Source organism: Pseudorasbora parva, chromosome 11 (assembly GCF_024679245.1).
Source record: "Pseudorasbora parva isolate DD20220531a chromosome 11, ASM2467924v1, whole genome shotgun sequence".
Taxonomy (NCBI): Eukaryota; Metazoa; Chordata; class Actinopteri; order Cypriniformes; family Gobionidae; genus Pseudorasbora; species Pseudorasbora parva.
In genome coordinates, this window is record NC_090182.1 from 18,852,484 (window position 1) to 18,869,506 (window position 17,023).

The window sequence follows — 17,023 nt, forward strand, 5'->3', positions numbered from 1 at the left end:
TGGATCATTGTTGTTTGCTATTGCTGTGATCTTGAATGAAAGTTTGTCCCGCCCTCAAGCCAGTCAAAGATTATGAGGGCACAGTAATTAATGATAATTATAATTATGATGACGTGTATTGATAATTTACAATAAAAACAGAATTATTCCATAAAAAATATGGAATGATGGATGATGCATGATGCAAAAAATCAATTTTATTAAAAACTTTTTTAACCTTAAATCAGCACTAGGTAACATTTCAACCTTCATAATATATTTTCAAGACTTGTGATGATAAATCTACTTACAATAGGTTGAATGACACGTCTGCCATAGCTTGATGGTGTCTGTATCGTTTTTAATCATACTTTTAAACTTCGAGTTTCGGGTAGTAACCCGAGAAAAAAAAGAACTACAAAATTCGACTGCTTTACGGCATATACGTCACTTCCACCAACACCCACACCTCCTTACATTCGGACGTGCGAGCCCAACTTTGTTCGTCGGATAATATAGTCATGTCCGAAGGAGCACAGACAAATAAGAAAGAAAAGGTTTTGTTGGAGGAAAGCAATAAGAGGAAACGAAAAAGTGATGGGATTAAAAGCAGGACGAGGATCAACATTGGACCAGCGTTTGCTCGTCGGCGTGAGCTGAAGGAGGCGTGCCCGACCGATGCTGTCATGCTTGTTACGGTGAGCTACCACTCAAACATTGAACTGAAGTATCATATAGATTCTGTAAAACGCTAACCAATAGACTACTATAATGACGCTGGCTTGTAAACGTGAGCATCGTGATTATTTGGCGTTTGAAAAAATAAAACCCATGAAATTATATTCATATGACATGCTGAAACATATGCCACTGACTGTACCTGGGATGAAGACATTTCACACGCGCTGCCAGAAGAACACCTGCATGTGAACTCCTTCTGCAGTGTAACTGTGAGTGCTGCACCAACCCGCGGGGACGCTTTTATGAAGTTATTTGGCCCGCCCCGCACCACTGTATATATTTTTACAACCCGCCCTGCACCCGCGACCATTAAATAGACATACGGGGTACGCGGGTTATGAGACGACCCGCTCATCACTAGTTCAGGGCTATCAGGGCTGTCATGTCAACAAATGCATGCGCGATGGCATCCCCTGTTGTAGGATGACAGCTTACTACAGTAGTTGAGGACATTATTTTTTCCCAACTCTAGGGGGACCCCGAGAGCAAAAGTTGCCAAGTGCTGCTTTAAGTTTGTTTACAGGAGCTGTGCACATTAATACGCATGAAGGTAAATGTGCCAGAATTAGCCCAAAGGGCTATTTTTCATCTGTAGACCCTTGATAGAAATGTGAAAAAGTCAACCTAAAAACAAGAACATAGCATCATATTTAATACATGAGAGAGAGAGAGAGAGAGAGAGAGAGAGAGAGAGAGAGAGAGGAGAGAGAGAGAGAGAGAGAGAGAGAGAGAGAGAGAGAGATTTTGACTTTTAACACCCTTTTAATTTACACCATTTTTCAAAACATTACAAACCTAATATACCAAACACCTAATGATGCACACAAGAAAATTACCAATTAAAAAACATATTTCCAAACTCATTCATTGTTAATAAAGCCTCTCTCACAACCCACCTCATTTCAAAATAAGGTACATTATCAGTTTGTTTATAGTATGCAAACTCAATAGCAACCCTAAATTGACCAGTGATTTAAAAAGAGACAATAAATCAACATCTTGACCAGTATTTCTACATTGATGTGTTTTCAGGATTGCTATCTTGGCTTGACCCATTAAAAAATTGGCAAGAACACACTGTTCACGTCACAACTGTTTGTACTTACAACCAAAAATAAAACGTTTATTTGTAAAAGAAAATCCCAATTTCATAATCAGTCTTTCCAAAAGTACAAAAAGTGAAACCAGCCTTGGACACTCACAAAATAGATAAAATACAGTATCAGAAGCCTTACAAAAAGAACATTAAGGTAAAACCATAGAATTAAACTTGGAAACGAAGGTATTTGTAGCCAATGCACTGTGATGTATTCTCCACTGTAAGTCTCCACATTTTTTTGGGAATCTGAGGTTTTTACAACAGCCTCCATGAGGGATTCATATCTCTGGGTACAGAAAGGTAAGTCCTCCATTTAGTATCTATCCTTTCCTTCAATTGCCCAAAGTGTGCCAATTTAGCACAAATATGATACACATTTTTCTTCTCCATACTTTGAAAATCCAAAGATTTAAACCCCTTTTTTAAATTTTAAAGGTGTGTGTGTGTGGGGGGGGGGGGGGGGGGGGGGGGGGGGGGTTGGCAAGCTTTAAAGCTCTTAACTACCCCTTCCACTGTTCTTTCTGACCTAATCCCAACCTGGTCAGCAAGCGACTGAGCTGTTCGCCACACCCCTTCTGTAATATCAAGCAGGTCTATATAACTCTAGTTATTCCAGCATTCAAAAACTTTTGAATTAGAGAACCTGATAATTAAGGTTGTAGTTAAAAAAGAGGATAAAAAAAGGTTCTGCACATCCATAATTTTCATCACTCACTCTTGAAAATTTTAACAAACTCCATTTAATTGATGCATAGAATTTAAAAAGAGAACAATACACATTTTTCAACATAAGGTTTCTTAATTAAAAATAACTCTTTGTCAAGATCAGTTCTTCCAAGATCATTAAGGATATACAAAAAATAATCAATCCAAGGCATACCATCAGAGCAATACAACAGTTTTTGCAATGTTTGTAATCTCATTGCTGCAATTTTTGAGTCAACATGTATAAGGCCTTGACCTCCCTCTATAACCAGCCTGGTCTCATCGTTAATACGTAGGTATTAATACGTTACTTTCAAAGAGACTAAACGTACGTCTTAGTACGTTTGGAGAAGTGCTCAAATGTAAAATATAGACGTATTTGCAACATTTAAACGTAGTATTATTACATGTTTACTGCTAAAAAACGTAAAATATTTACGAATCCATCATGAAATCTTTTTTGTTAAGAATACAAAACTTTATACTGGTAAAAACATTTTTTTTTTGTTATATCATAAAGATATCTATATAATTTCCCTTTGACCATTTTATTGATTAATGTACGATCCCTTAACACTACCCCAAACCTAAACCTACCAATTTAATACAGAATATAAAGAAAATAAAAGGTAAAACGTTGGAAAATGGCGATTTTGATAACAATATAGCATTAAAAAAAATATTTTGAACGGCTAATCCTACACTTACCCCTAAACCTACCCATTAGCATTTATTAAAACAACGTACTGTTATAAATCAAAGCATAACAGACAGACCAGTGTAATCACAATCATTTATTTATTGCAAAAATGTCAAAAGCGGTACCAAAAGTAGTTCAAATGAAGATGTGTTGCAGTCGCAGTCCTCTCTGGTGGTATATAACGTTAATAGTTTTGTATGAGGTACAGAGCAGAATGTTAGCTATTAATCAATGAAAATATTAATCCGGCTTCTCTCCGTGAAGTTGCGCGTTTCCCATTTCAAATACAAATCGACTGAAACACAGCATGTCAAAAATCTGTGACAAAGCAGGCAAGAGCCAATGAGCCTTCGATGCCACTGCCGTAAATCATGTCGTAACGCTTCATGAGGGCGCGATTTTTAAATTTGAATTCATAACGAGCACGAGATTTGATGTTTACCATCGCGCTACTGAGAGGAGATGAAGATCACCGGGCTCAATTTGGATTTGTTTCTCGCAAACATATGGATTCTAACGATTTGGATTACAGCGAACGAATAAAGTGTTGTGTTTTGTGAATTGATGTATCTTGTGATCGCCAGTTGCTGAATAGGAGAAAAAGGAAGCCAATGATGGCCACTCCAAAAGAAACCCTCAAATGCCTTTTGAACATTTAAAAGCAACTATATTATCAACATAATTTGAAATCCTAATTATCAGAGTTACATCATCTGCATAGGCTATAAGTTTTACTTGGGGAACTTTAAGACAGCCAGGGACACCAATATCACATAATGTTTGTCTCAACAGATTCAAAAAAGGCTCTATAGAAATAGCATAGAGTAAACCTGACAGAGGACACCCATGTCATATTCCTCTTGTCACTGAAAAGGGCCTTACTATTTACTTTTAGCAAATGCATTAATTTCCATTTGCGTTGTTAGAACTCTTCCATCTGGAAGTTTCAATTGATGAAGATTCTTATTCTTATGAATTTTGCCCTTAAAATGGCAGTTTTGCCTTGTTCTTCCCCCAAACTTTGTAGAAGAAACTTATTCCTTTCAAAAGACTCATTGGAGATGGAACTTGTTGTATTATAACTGCTTTGTCCAATAATGTCCTGCTCAATGGCTCTCATCTTCTCCACCAGAGAGATTGTAGTAACAAAAATTTTAAAAATATCAAATTAAAGCACAGGTACATAACCCTGATACATACATAAACATACAAAAATAGATACAAAATAATACATTAACAGAAGCAATTTATGAACATTAATATATGAACATAAAAATTGACTGCTTATACAGTGCTCAATTGTTTGATGTCATAATAAATTAACTATAATAATAGTAATAATAAACTCAATAGTAAAAATCGACTCAAAGGGCAAGGATGTGAATATGCTATGAAAAGTAAAAAAATAAAAAATAAAATAAAAAAAGATAGCCTTCGGCTCTGAACAATTAAATAAAATGAAAAATCCAATGGAAAAAAATATATAATAATAATCTCTAAATAAAAGCTCTGACTTATTTAAAATGAATAGCCCGAATGAACTGTAGGAGTAACCCTCTACCACTCTTTTACGCAAGTTCATTTGGGGGTTAGGAGTCTATTGCCTGCTTATCCATAGATTTATGCAATTAACTTTGTGTGCAACTAAGTGTTGTGCACTCTGTGTTTGATGTTGCAGCCGTTTAGCACTAAATTTCCCCTCAGGGATCAATAAAGTGTAAGCAGGCAGCTCTTTTTTTTCCCTTTTTTTTCACATTTTTTTAAGAAGACAAAGCTCTATTCAGTGTTCATTGCTCAAGTGCATGTGTGTTTTCTTCTAAATAATGGGGTAAGATTAGAAATCTATATTTATAAGCTGAACAGTGCAAATTCTGCTCTAATAGCATCTCAGCATCTCATTGAAAAATAATTATTTATTTCCAACAAGTTTTCCGAAAACTCTCCCCGACTGACCAGAAAAAAAAAAAAAAAGGAAAAAAAAAATGATAGCAGTACAGAGCTACACTGTTGCACTTTTGGGGGAAATCGCTCCTCAAGTATACCTTAGTTATTCTGAATATTAAACTGGGAAAGGAGCAAGTATTTTATTAAAAATTACACACTTCAGCCTTCAAACCACTCCTTGTGATTTCCAGACTGTTCCCTCTTCCTGTCTGAATTCCACAGACTGAGTGTCAAATGCACCCACCCACCCACACACACACACACACAGACACACACACACACACACACCACATATGCCCTACATGATTAAAAATCATCAGCAGCCACTGACCTCACGCACACACACACACACACACACACACACACACACACACACACACACACACACACACACACACACACACACACACACACACACACACACACACACACACACACACACACACACAGAAAGATCAGAAGAGGAGTCACTGTGGACCACAGAAAGCATCCCTCTCATTCCCACACTGATTTGGAGCCCTCATCTTCAAAGCAGTGCTTTAACATTGACTCCCAGAGAGACACCGTGAGAACATCAGACTGAAAACACATCAATTCATCTCTTTGGTTATCAGAGAAGCTACTGCATGGTAAATATGACTGAATTCTATTACAGATGCATACAGTCGCACCAAAAAATGTAAGACACTTAAGCAACAAATATCTACATTTCATTGCATTAGTTAAAATATATATATATATACACACACACACACTTTTCTTCTCAAAAAATGCAAGATAAGATGTAAGTTGTGATAAAGTTAATTTTTTTTCAAGTAAAATATGATTTAAAAAATAGCATATTTCATCCAACCAATAAAATAAAAGTGTTTTTAATAGAAATGACTGCTTCAATGCGGTGTGGCATGGAGGCGATCAGCCTGTGGCACTGCTGAGGTGTTATGGAGGCCCAGGATGTTTCGATAGCGGCCTTAAGCTCATCCAGAGTGTTGGGTCTTGTGTTTCTCAACTTTCTCTTCACAATATCCCACAGATTCTCTATGGGGTTCAGGTCAGGAGAGTTGGCAGGTCAATTGAGCACAGTAATACCATGGTCAGTAAACCATTTACCAGTGGTTTTGGCACTGTGAGCAGGTGCCAGGTCGTGCTGGAAAATTAAATCTCCATAAAGCTTTTCAGCAGATGGAAGCATGAAGTGCTCCAAAATCTCCGGATAGCCAGCTGCATTGACCCTGCCCTTGATAAAACACAGTGGACCAACACCAGCAGCTGACATGGCACCCCAGACCATCACTGACTGTGGGTACTTGACACTGGACTTCAGGCATTTTGGCATTTCCTTCTCCCCAGTCTTCCTCCAGACTCTGGCACCTTTATTCCCGAATGACATGCACAATTTTCTTTCATCCGAAAAAAGTACTTTGGACCACTGAGCAACAGTCCAGTGCTGCTTCTCTGTAGCCCAAAAGTGGCTTGACCTGGGGAATGTGGCACCTATAGCCCATTTCCTGCACACGCCTGTGCACGGTGGCTCTGGATGTTTCTACTCCAGACTCAGTCCACTGCTTCTGCAGGTCCCCCAAGGTCTGGAATCGGTCCTTCTCCACAATCTTCCTCAGGGTCCGGTCATCTCTTCTCGTTGTGCAGCGTTTTTTGCCACACTTACTCCTTCCCACAGACTTCCCACTGAGGTGCCTTGAGACAGCACTCTTCGAACAGCCTATTCGTTCAGAAATTTCTTTCTGTGTCTTACCCTCTCGCTTGAGGGTGTCAATGATGGCCTTCTGGACAGCAGTCAGGTCGGCAGTCTTACCCATGATTGCGGTTTTGAGTAATGAACCAGGCTGGGAGTTTTTAAAAGCCTCAGGAATCTTTTGCATGTGTTTAGAGTTAATTAGCAATTTTTTTTTAGATGATCTGTATGCCAAAATCATCAGTATTAAAACAATAAAAGACCTGAAATATTTCAGTTGATGTGCAGTGAATCTAAAATATATGAAAGTTATTTTTTTATCATTACATTATGGAAAATAATGAACTTTATATATATATATATATATATATATATATATATATATATATATATATATATATATATATATATATATATATATATATATATATATATATATATATATATTTTTTTTTTTTTTTTTTGTAATTAAAAATAATGGACCCACTTTATATTAGGTGGCCTTAAGTACAATGTAGTAACATTGTAATTAATCATTTGATACAATGCACTTATTGTGTCCATACATGTTTTTACATTGTACTTAAATTAAAAAAAATACCTGCATGTAATTACGTCTGTAATTAATTTGTGTAGTTACATTTGTAGTTACACAGTTGACACTTCCCTTACACCTAACTCTACCCTTAAACTTACACACACCACCACACCTGTCCCTAACTCTACCCGTATCCCACCTCAATTTCAGCAAAGGTGTTTGCAATACAATTTGAACACAATAAGTACATTGTACTTATTTTTTGATCTAAGTACATAGTACTTAAGGCCACCTAATATAAAGTGGGACCAAAATAATAATTAATAAATACTATGCAAAGTGTGCTATATTCATCTGAGTTTGCATTGATTGTAATGGTGTTGTACTGGCCTTAATGTAAAAGTTTTTGCAGTTTTTAGTTCAAGAGGAATCGGTGAGGGAAAGAAAGGGCTCCAAAAAGACAGACTAACATGTTTCTGTGTCTGTCCTGTTTGAAATGAGGGGAAAAGAGGGGAAGATTCTGCTAATCCCTTTTACCAAATCTCTGACTAGATCGCTCATCAGAAATTAAAAACTTTGATCCAAGTCTCCATGGCAACCCTTGGCTGATTTGGGTCTTAATCTCTCTTAATGTTGTGTAATGTGTTTCTTAGGGGTCTAAGCGCTTTTTATAATCTTACACAGTTACACAGTTACACAGTTACACACACACACACACACACACACACACATACACACACACACACACACACACACACACACACACACACACACACACACACACACACACACACACACACACATACAAAAGAACACTTCTAGACTAGTCAGTAATAAACATGACTGTGAAAGCTGTATAAACTGAAAAAGTATGATGTACTTAGTAATTAGTTCTTAAGGATTTGTAAAAACAAGGAGGGAAAAGTAACATATTGCATTTAAGCATTTTTTTAAGTACAGATTAACCTATAGTGCCGTTTGAAGAACAGATGGAATATGTTGTGTTGCCCGCGTGTAAAGCTGTATGCATGTGCAACATCCACAGATATGTAGTGTTAAAGGATTGTCTGGCCTGACACAAGGGTTGATATACATGCTCAATCTAGTGCTTATGAGTGCATGTTTGTTTGAGTCTTTAAAGTAATCTATAATGTCTCCATATGTGTGTTTGTGCTTACTGAGATAATATGGTATAAAGTACTCTTTATCTCCATGTATCCTTCTGGAATCCTCCCCCACTTTAGCATTTTAATCCGGCTGCTTCCAGAATAATATTCCCAGCACTGCTCCTGCTTACTTCATGAGAGAAGGAGTCCTATTTCTTCTCAGTCCAGAGATTCCCTCATCCTTTGGGAGCAGGGAGAGAGGGATCTTGTTTGAAAGAGGACAGACTGATTTATTTATTGGGTGATATCAGACATGCTGTGAAAGTTCATACGAATGATTCATTAGTGACACATGCACAGACTTCTTTTCGACTCATTCGCGGGACATGGCTGTTTCACTTTGCTCATAAATGAAAATTGCATCATCATTTATTCACCCTAATTTTGTTTCAAAACTGTATGACTTTCTACTGTAACTTTTCTGCTCGTCGTCTCATTTTATTACGTCAACACAACAAAAGATGTGATGGGCAACTCATCACAGAATGGTCACCAATGGTGATCTCAGCAAAAAATATCACTCACAAATTAACATGTTTTATTTGTCAGCTGTTTCAGTTGCAGTCTGGAGCCCTGATAAAGAAGGAGCCCATATTAGGATGCTGCAGGTGGAGAATCATTCAACCCGATCAAGGCAATTTATACATATTTTACAAGGTGGCTAATTCTAAAATGATTAATTTTAAATTTATTTTTGCTAAATTGTACATATCTGATTAGTTGGTAAATTTGTATGATTTTATACAAAAGACCTACCCCTAACCACGCTTCTAAGACCTACCCATCACATTACTTGTTCAGATGACATTTTCCAGTGAAAATTCTTATTTTATTGTAGAAACTATGATTCCAGTACAGTATCTGCACTGGTGCGCTGACAGCCACACATACTACTAAAAACATTAGATTCATAATTACTCCAGATAAAAAAATATTGAAAGGCCTATTCCTGTTTTGAGACCGTCAGCTAGTGTCTTTCATTCATAGTCTATCTCACATCAGTTTAATTTCAGTCTCTCTGTGTACTTCTCTATAGATCTGATAGCATAGATATATATATAACCTTTCTATTATACTTCATAAACACCACAGGAAGTCTGTGGAAGGATATAATCAATGCCAGAGAGAGTAGTTTTGAGTGGGTGCATGTTTCAAGCTCTCAAAGCTTTGTAGGGGAGAGGCCATTGGCACGCTGCAGGCTGGCATGTCATGTGCCAGCACTGACAGACACTATGGAGAAATCTGCTGCATTGTGCCCTGACTGCAAAGAAGGTCACAGTAGACCTGCAAGACAATTGACTATTCAAGACCACTTCACCCCCAATACTGCCCCAGAGCAGGACGGACTGGTCTTCATCAGGCTCTCCTATGTTTCAGGATGGTCGCTTCATAGAATCCAAATTATAAGATGTATACTAGTGAGCTACAGTATACCTAATATTGCTGTATGAACGTGAAAAAGGTCTGCAAAGTTACAAAGCATATCAGTAAGGGTGAATATTTTACCAATACAACATGTTACTGGATCAATGCCTCTGCTGATCTTGGAACAACATTCCAATCAGCCAATTAAATTTGAAGCACAGGATTGCAGTTTTGTCAAGTGTATGCATACAACCAGGGTTAAGTGCTTCTACATTAGTGTTAATCAACTATCAACCAACCAATCAGAGCACACTGTGCTTTCCAGCAGGAGTTACAGACTGCAATGAGAGGTGCTGCAACAATGTAAAATATGAAACTTTATTTTCCACTAAAATGTTTTCAGAGGCTCCTGGTGCATATGGCATCCACAGCCACAGTAACGGCACTCATAATTGCTTCATATGAGGCCGCTTCTGCACTGGCTTCACAGCCGAGCCAAAAAATGGGCATGGTACTGCAGCAAGCCGTGGGTTGCCAAACTCTCAGCCCTTGGTCAGACCTTCCCTTTCTACAGGCAGGAGCTCCCACAGGGGAACAAGTGCCCAGGCATGCTGTAGTCTCAACAGATGCCTCCCCCACCAACTTCTGTCAAAAGTGTAGGGGAACTGCAGGTATTTTTGGTTGACAAATTGTACCTGGAACTGATACTTGCCCAAGAATCCCAGCACTCCTTTCAGGGACCAGATGGCAAACATGCAAGTGCTGCCTTTGGAGGAGGCAGACCTAGCCCTCGCTTAGCTCTGTCTAATCCATGCTTTTCGCCTCTATGTGGACTGAATGCAGAGCTTCAGGACCTCAGACCAGCTCTTTGTCTTCTATAGAGTCTAGCAGGAAGGAAAGACTGTCTCTAGAGTTTAGCCCACTGGATAATGGATGCCATTGTTTTGGCGTACCAGACCCAGGGTGAGCCATGCCACCTGGAAATGAGATTTCACTCTTCCAGGAGTGATACCACCTGGGCTTTGGTGCATGGCGCCTCTCTGGCAGACATTTGTAGAGTTGCAGGCTGGGTGACACCCAAAACGTTTGCCAGATTTTACAATCTTTGTGTAGAGCCAGTGTCCCACCGTGTACTCACAACCAGTACCCAGCAAACATTGGGGACTCGCTCTTGTGCGCATATCTTGCTTCCCAGCTGGTGAACCCTGTTGGAGTTCTTCCAGCACGCTGCAGACGTCTGACGGCATACCTAACACTCGTAAGTACACCAGTGGTTGACCCCTGTGCTAATGTTAGGTGCCCATATGTTGTGATCCCTGCAGCGATTCTATAAATGTATTCTTCCACAGTAGTGTCAGTGTGCCCATGTCTTTCCCTAAGCAGATGACACTCTGCCTCTCTGCTCTGCATTGACTTCACCCTAAATAGGCTGAATCTACCACAGAGACCTTTCATATGTAGTTCTGCCTTAGGCTTGGATACAGTCCTCTCTGTGCGGGGGACAGAGTCCTCTCTGGGCTCTGTGAGGGAGATGGAGTCCTCTCTGGGCTCTTGACAGGGAACTGAGAGGTCTCTCTGGACTCTTCACATGGGACAGAACCCTCTCTGGAATTTTGACAGGGGACAAAGCCGTCTCTGGACTCTTGACAGGGGAAAGAGCACTCTCTGGATTCTTGACAGGGGACCGGAGCCATCTCTAGACTCTGGTCATGGGACAGAGCCGTCTCTGGACACTGGTCATGAGGCACTGGTCACCATCTCTTGACTCTAGACTGAGACAGGGGACATCGCTGGGCTCTGGACATAGACTGGATGTCCAGATGCGGTGGCCAGCCAGAATCCCCACTGCCAGGACGCCAACGGCATGCACAGAGAAAAGCGCAGTATGCCAGTCTCACGTACCTCTGGACTACCTCAAAGTACTCTTCAGCGAAGACCATGGCCCCCGACCTGGTGACCCCCATTACCAATGCTGAGCCTCCTAAAAGCAGTGCCAGAGCATTGTAACACTCCAAAGTCCCAGCAGGGCCCCATAGCGGCATGCCTGACCGGAGGGACAAAGAGGATCCCCTCTGAAAGAGGATCATCAGGCATGCCTCACTCATTTGAGTCAGGCGAGCCAACCTGATGAACTCCAGCGCAAAGTCCTCGATGCAGAGCTCTCCTTGATGGAGATGCATTAATCTCACCATTGGATCCATGTTTGGTCAGTCTTTCTGTCAGGAAACGGGAAATAACAGGCAGCAGGCAGAAATGCTGGATCCAAATGCAGGGGAGAATTTAATAAAAATAAACAATCAAACATAACTCTGGAACAAAATAACATTTAGAAAACCACAAAAAAACATAGAGTAACTGCATTACAAACAACAACTGACAGAGAACTTCTTCTTCTTCTTCTTCTTCTTCTTCTTCTTCTTCTTCTTCTTCTTCTTCTTCTTATTATTATTATTATTATTATTATTATTACTATTATTATTACTATGTTTTTTATTGGCTGTTGGCAAACAATCTTATATTATATATATATATATGGTATATTTAAAGGCCCGCTGAAGTGTCTTGAAATGCTCCGCATTTTTCAATGTGTTGACGTGATTTCCCCTGAAACGGCTCCAGCTGTTAGCAGCTCCTCCTCTTTTTAGAAACAGCCAATAGCATTTTGTTAATAATATCATAGTTTGACTAGAGCCTTTCTGTTTGTTAAAGCCAGTTTCCTCTAACCGTTTATTATCACCTCCTCCATATCGCTTTGAAATGCAGCATTCTGTGCAAAATTCAAATATGTCCGATATATTTATTGTCTGCACGGACTCGCGCATATGATCTGCGCTGGGCTCTCATGTCTCTAATCAATGGCTCTGGTTTAGACTATGTGTGTGCGCTGCTGCGGTCCGTGAAACTAACGAGAAACCAGACTTCATTCGCCTCAACTTAAAGCATATTTACACTCGTTTCATATCACATCTATAGTGTGCTATGTGCAGTTCACCATGTAGAAATTAGAAAATGTGTTAAAAACTGACCGATTTCAGCTTCAGTCTTCAGAAGTGTAGGGGTGGGCTTTAGATTCTAGAGAGCATTTGATTGGGCAGAAGATTTGACGAGAAGGTTGCAGGCCTGCAACTGTCTGCGTTTCCACCGCAATCTAAAGTACTGTGAAGATTAGGCAAATTAGTCCGGTGATGTAGGACTGCGCGCAACTGCTTCTCCAAGTCAGTGACGGACAGTAATCATTTTTGCGCGACCGCAAAAATTAACAAAAAATGATGACATTTTTTGTACCGATTGAAAGATCTAGTGGACTGTTTACATGAGACATTATCTAAACCGATCTGGTGTTTACATGTGATGACTTTCAATCGCAATCATTTTGTGACATGCAGTTTGACTGCCGCATCAAAAATGTCCACGCTGTTCCCTATATCGAGGGAACTCAACACTGCGTCGTCGAGTGACGACACTCTGGGAACGCCCCCAGCGTGACGGCTCTGAAGTATGAATGAAATCAGCCACCAATCCGATTGGTGCAACGTCGTGACGTAACCGGCGACGGCGTACACGGAAGCTATAAGAAGGCGCCGCCCCAAACAACAGACAGTCTTTGCTCTTCAGCGAGGCGCTCTGTGTGAATATTGTTTGTCTATTTACTGTTGTCTGTCTGAATATCAGTCCCTTTTTCGAATAAGCATGGCAAGCGAGCAATTTAGAAGGTGTGTTCATCCGTGCCCGCGCTTCATCACGGGCTCGGACACACACCAGCTGTGTGTGCAGTGTCTCGGAGCGCAGCACGCTCAGGCGGCGCTTGAGGGTGCCGCCTGCAGCGAGTGTGAGAGGCTGCCGCTCCGGGTGCTGCGCTCACGGCTGGCCGTCTTCACCGAAGGCGGTCAGGCTCGCGAGCCCCGTGGGTCTGGTCCCGCGTCTGTTGAGGCAGCGCGGCGGCGTAGATCCTGGGGCTCACAACTGGATCTCGCGACGGGAGGCGGGCATGCTGAGGCATCTTCCCAATCCTCGTCCGATGATTCAGACGCTCTTCCGCCTCGTGAGGAAGCCCGCGCTGCGGCTTCTTCCCACGAGGTTGATAACCCAGTGCTGATGCTGTCTGATTCCGAGGGATCAGATCAGTTCAGCCTGGAGGCGGGCGGAGTGCAGGTGAATTCACCTCTTCACTCTCCCGCTCAAGAAGAGCTGGTGGACGTGCTGACACGTGCTGTGGCCAAACTCAGTATCGACTGGCCACAGGAAGAGGTGGAAGTCCAGCCTGTGAGCAGGTTGGATGGACGCTTCTTCAAAAAGCGTGCTCAGCCGCCACGCAGGGGCTTGCCGTTTTTCCCGGATTTGCATAACGAGTTGTGCAAATCATGGGGAAAACCATACTCGTCGCGCCTATCGACACCCCCAGTTCTCGACTTCGGGTGTGTCGTGGGCGCGGCTGAGGCTGGTTATGGGACGCTGCCTCGCGTCGAGGAGGCGTTAGCGAGCTATCTGTCTCCTGAGGCAGCAGCGTCCCTGAAAGCCCCTGTCCTGCCCACCAAGCCATGCAGGGACACGTCGTCCCTGGTGGGCAGGGCGTATCGAGCGGCCGGTAGAGCTGGTAGTTGCCTGCACACCATGGCGGTACTGCAGGCATACCAAGCTGAGCTCCTCAAAGAGCTAGATGAGGGAGAGGGTCCGTCTCCGGACGATATTACAGAGCTGCGGAAAGCTACCGACTTGTCTCTCCGCGTCACCAAAGAGACGGCCCGTGCTATCGGCCGCTCTATGGCTGGCATGGTGTGCGTGGAGAGGCACCTGTGGTTAAACCTGTCGGGGATGAAGGAGAAGGAGAAATCCTTCCTTCTGGATTCCCCGATAGCTCCTGTGGGTCTCTTCGGCGACGCAGTCAATAGCGTTGTCGAGAGATTCCAGGAGGTGAGGAAACAGTCGGCGGCTTTCCGGCAGTATCTCCCTCGCCGCCAGGGGCCTCCTGTAGCCAGCAGGGAGGTCTCTGGTGGCCAGTCCCGGCCCTCCACCAGCGCCCACAGACAGGCGCAAAAGGAGAGCGTCGCTTCCCGCGCCTCTCCCGAGGGAGCCTGGCAAAGGAGGCGACGTTCTCGCCAGAAGTCTTCTAAGCCGAAGGGCGACTTGAGGGAAGTCCTTCAGGCGAAGAAGGCTTCTGGCAAGCGGTCCTAGCTGCGGCAGGATCGCTCAGAGCTGGCCCTCCCGGGGGCGGACGACCGAGGTCGTTCCGAGCCCGCAGCTCTGGGGAAATCGATGTTGTGTTCCCGCCGTTAACAACGCTTCGGGCCTCATCGGTTTCCCGCGTACGTGCGCCGTCCCAGCCGCCTCGAAATCGACCTGCGGCGGGGCAGCGAATGCGTGCGCACACCGAAAATCCTCCCCGACTAAGCTCTGCCGGGTGGCCGCTTCAGGGGGTCGGGCAGGGGGTTCCGTGGGTACCAGAGACCAGCCTCGAGAGGCTGGTTCCCCTAGTAGAATATATCGGCGCATGGATGTGCCTCCCGAATATTTCTGCTTGGGTCCTGAGTACAGTGGGAAGGGGGTACAGATTGCAGTTCAGAGTTCCACCACCGAAGTTCAGCGGGGTGGTCTGGACTGTGGTCCCCCCGGCCCAGAGGCAGGTTATGGAACAAGAAGTGCAGTCTCTGCTGGTCAAGGGGGCGATAGAGAAAATCCCTCCGCCAGACAGGGAGTCGGGCTTTTACAGCCGTTATTTCATTGTTCCCAAAAAGGGTGGAGGCTTACGTCCAATATTAGATCTGAGGTACTTGAATCGGTCTCTGAGGAGATTCAGGTTCAAGATGCTCACAATTCAAATGATCGTGAATCTGATCCAGTTCGAGGACTGGTTCGTCACGATAGATCTAAAGGACGCATATTTTCATGTCTCCATCCTTCCTGCCCACAGGAAGTTCCTGAGGTTCGCTTTCGGGGGCGAAGCGTACCAATATCGGGTGCTTCCTTTCGGTCTAGCTCTTTCCCCTCGCACCTTCACGAAGTGCATGGATGCAGCTCTGGCCCCTATGAGGCTGCAGGGCATCCGTGTGCTGAATTACATCGACGACTGGCTCATTATGGCAAAGTCGCGCGAGATGGCGATTCGGCATCGAGATGTCGTTTTAGCCCATCTCAGGTGCTTGGGGCTGAGACTGAACACGGCCAAGAGCGTGTTGATACCCGCCCAGAGGACCACGTTCCTCGGGGTGGTATGGGACTCAACCTCGATGCGGGCGAGCATGTCTCCCGCACGGGTGTGTTCTATACTGGCGGAGGTCTCAGGGGTGAAGCTAGGCCACAGCCGCACTGTGAAGCAGTTTCAGAGACTGCTGGGACTCATGGCAGCAGCATCCAACGTAATTCCGTTGTGTCTGCTATACATGAGGCCCCTCCAGTGGTGGCTAGGAACCAAGGGGTTTTCCTCGAGGGGAAAACCTTTCCGTATGATCAGGGTAACGCGCAGATGCCTTCGTTCCCTCGTTATATGGAAGGATCCTAGGTTCCTGTCCCAAGGGCCTGTGTTAGGAGCGTTATGTTGCAGGAAGATCCTTTCAACAGACGCCTCCCTCACGGGCTGGGGCGCGGTCATGGAAGGCCGGTTCATGAGGGGTTCGTGGGGACCCCAACATTCCTCCTGGCACATAAATTGCTTGGAAATGTTGGCGGTTTACAAAGCTTTGAGGAGCTTTCTCCCAGACCTTCACGGCCACCATGTCCTGATACGATCCGACAATACGTCGGTGGTATCGTATCTCAATCACCAGGGGGGTCTGAGGTCACGCCCACTATGCAGGTTGGCGCTTCAGATCCTCCTGTGGTCCCAGGGGAAACTGTCGTCTCTCAGAGCGATGTATGTCCCAGGGGACCAGAACCAGGGAGCAGATGTCCTGTCGAGGCAGGGGCTGAGGCCCGGGGAGTGGCGGCTCCACCCAGAGGTGGTGGAGGCCATGTGCAAGAGGTTCGGCCCAGTGGAAGTGGATCTGTTTGCTTCCGTAGAAACGACCCACTGCCCACTGTGGTTCAGCCTCAGGCCTCCGGCCCCGTTGGGGCTGGATGCCATGACACAGACGTGGACGAGGAAGCGTCTGTACGCATT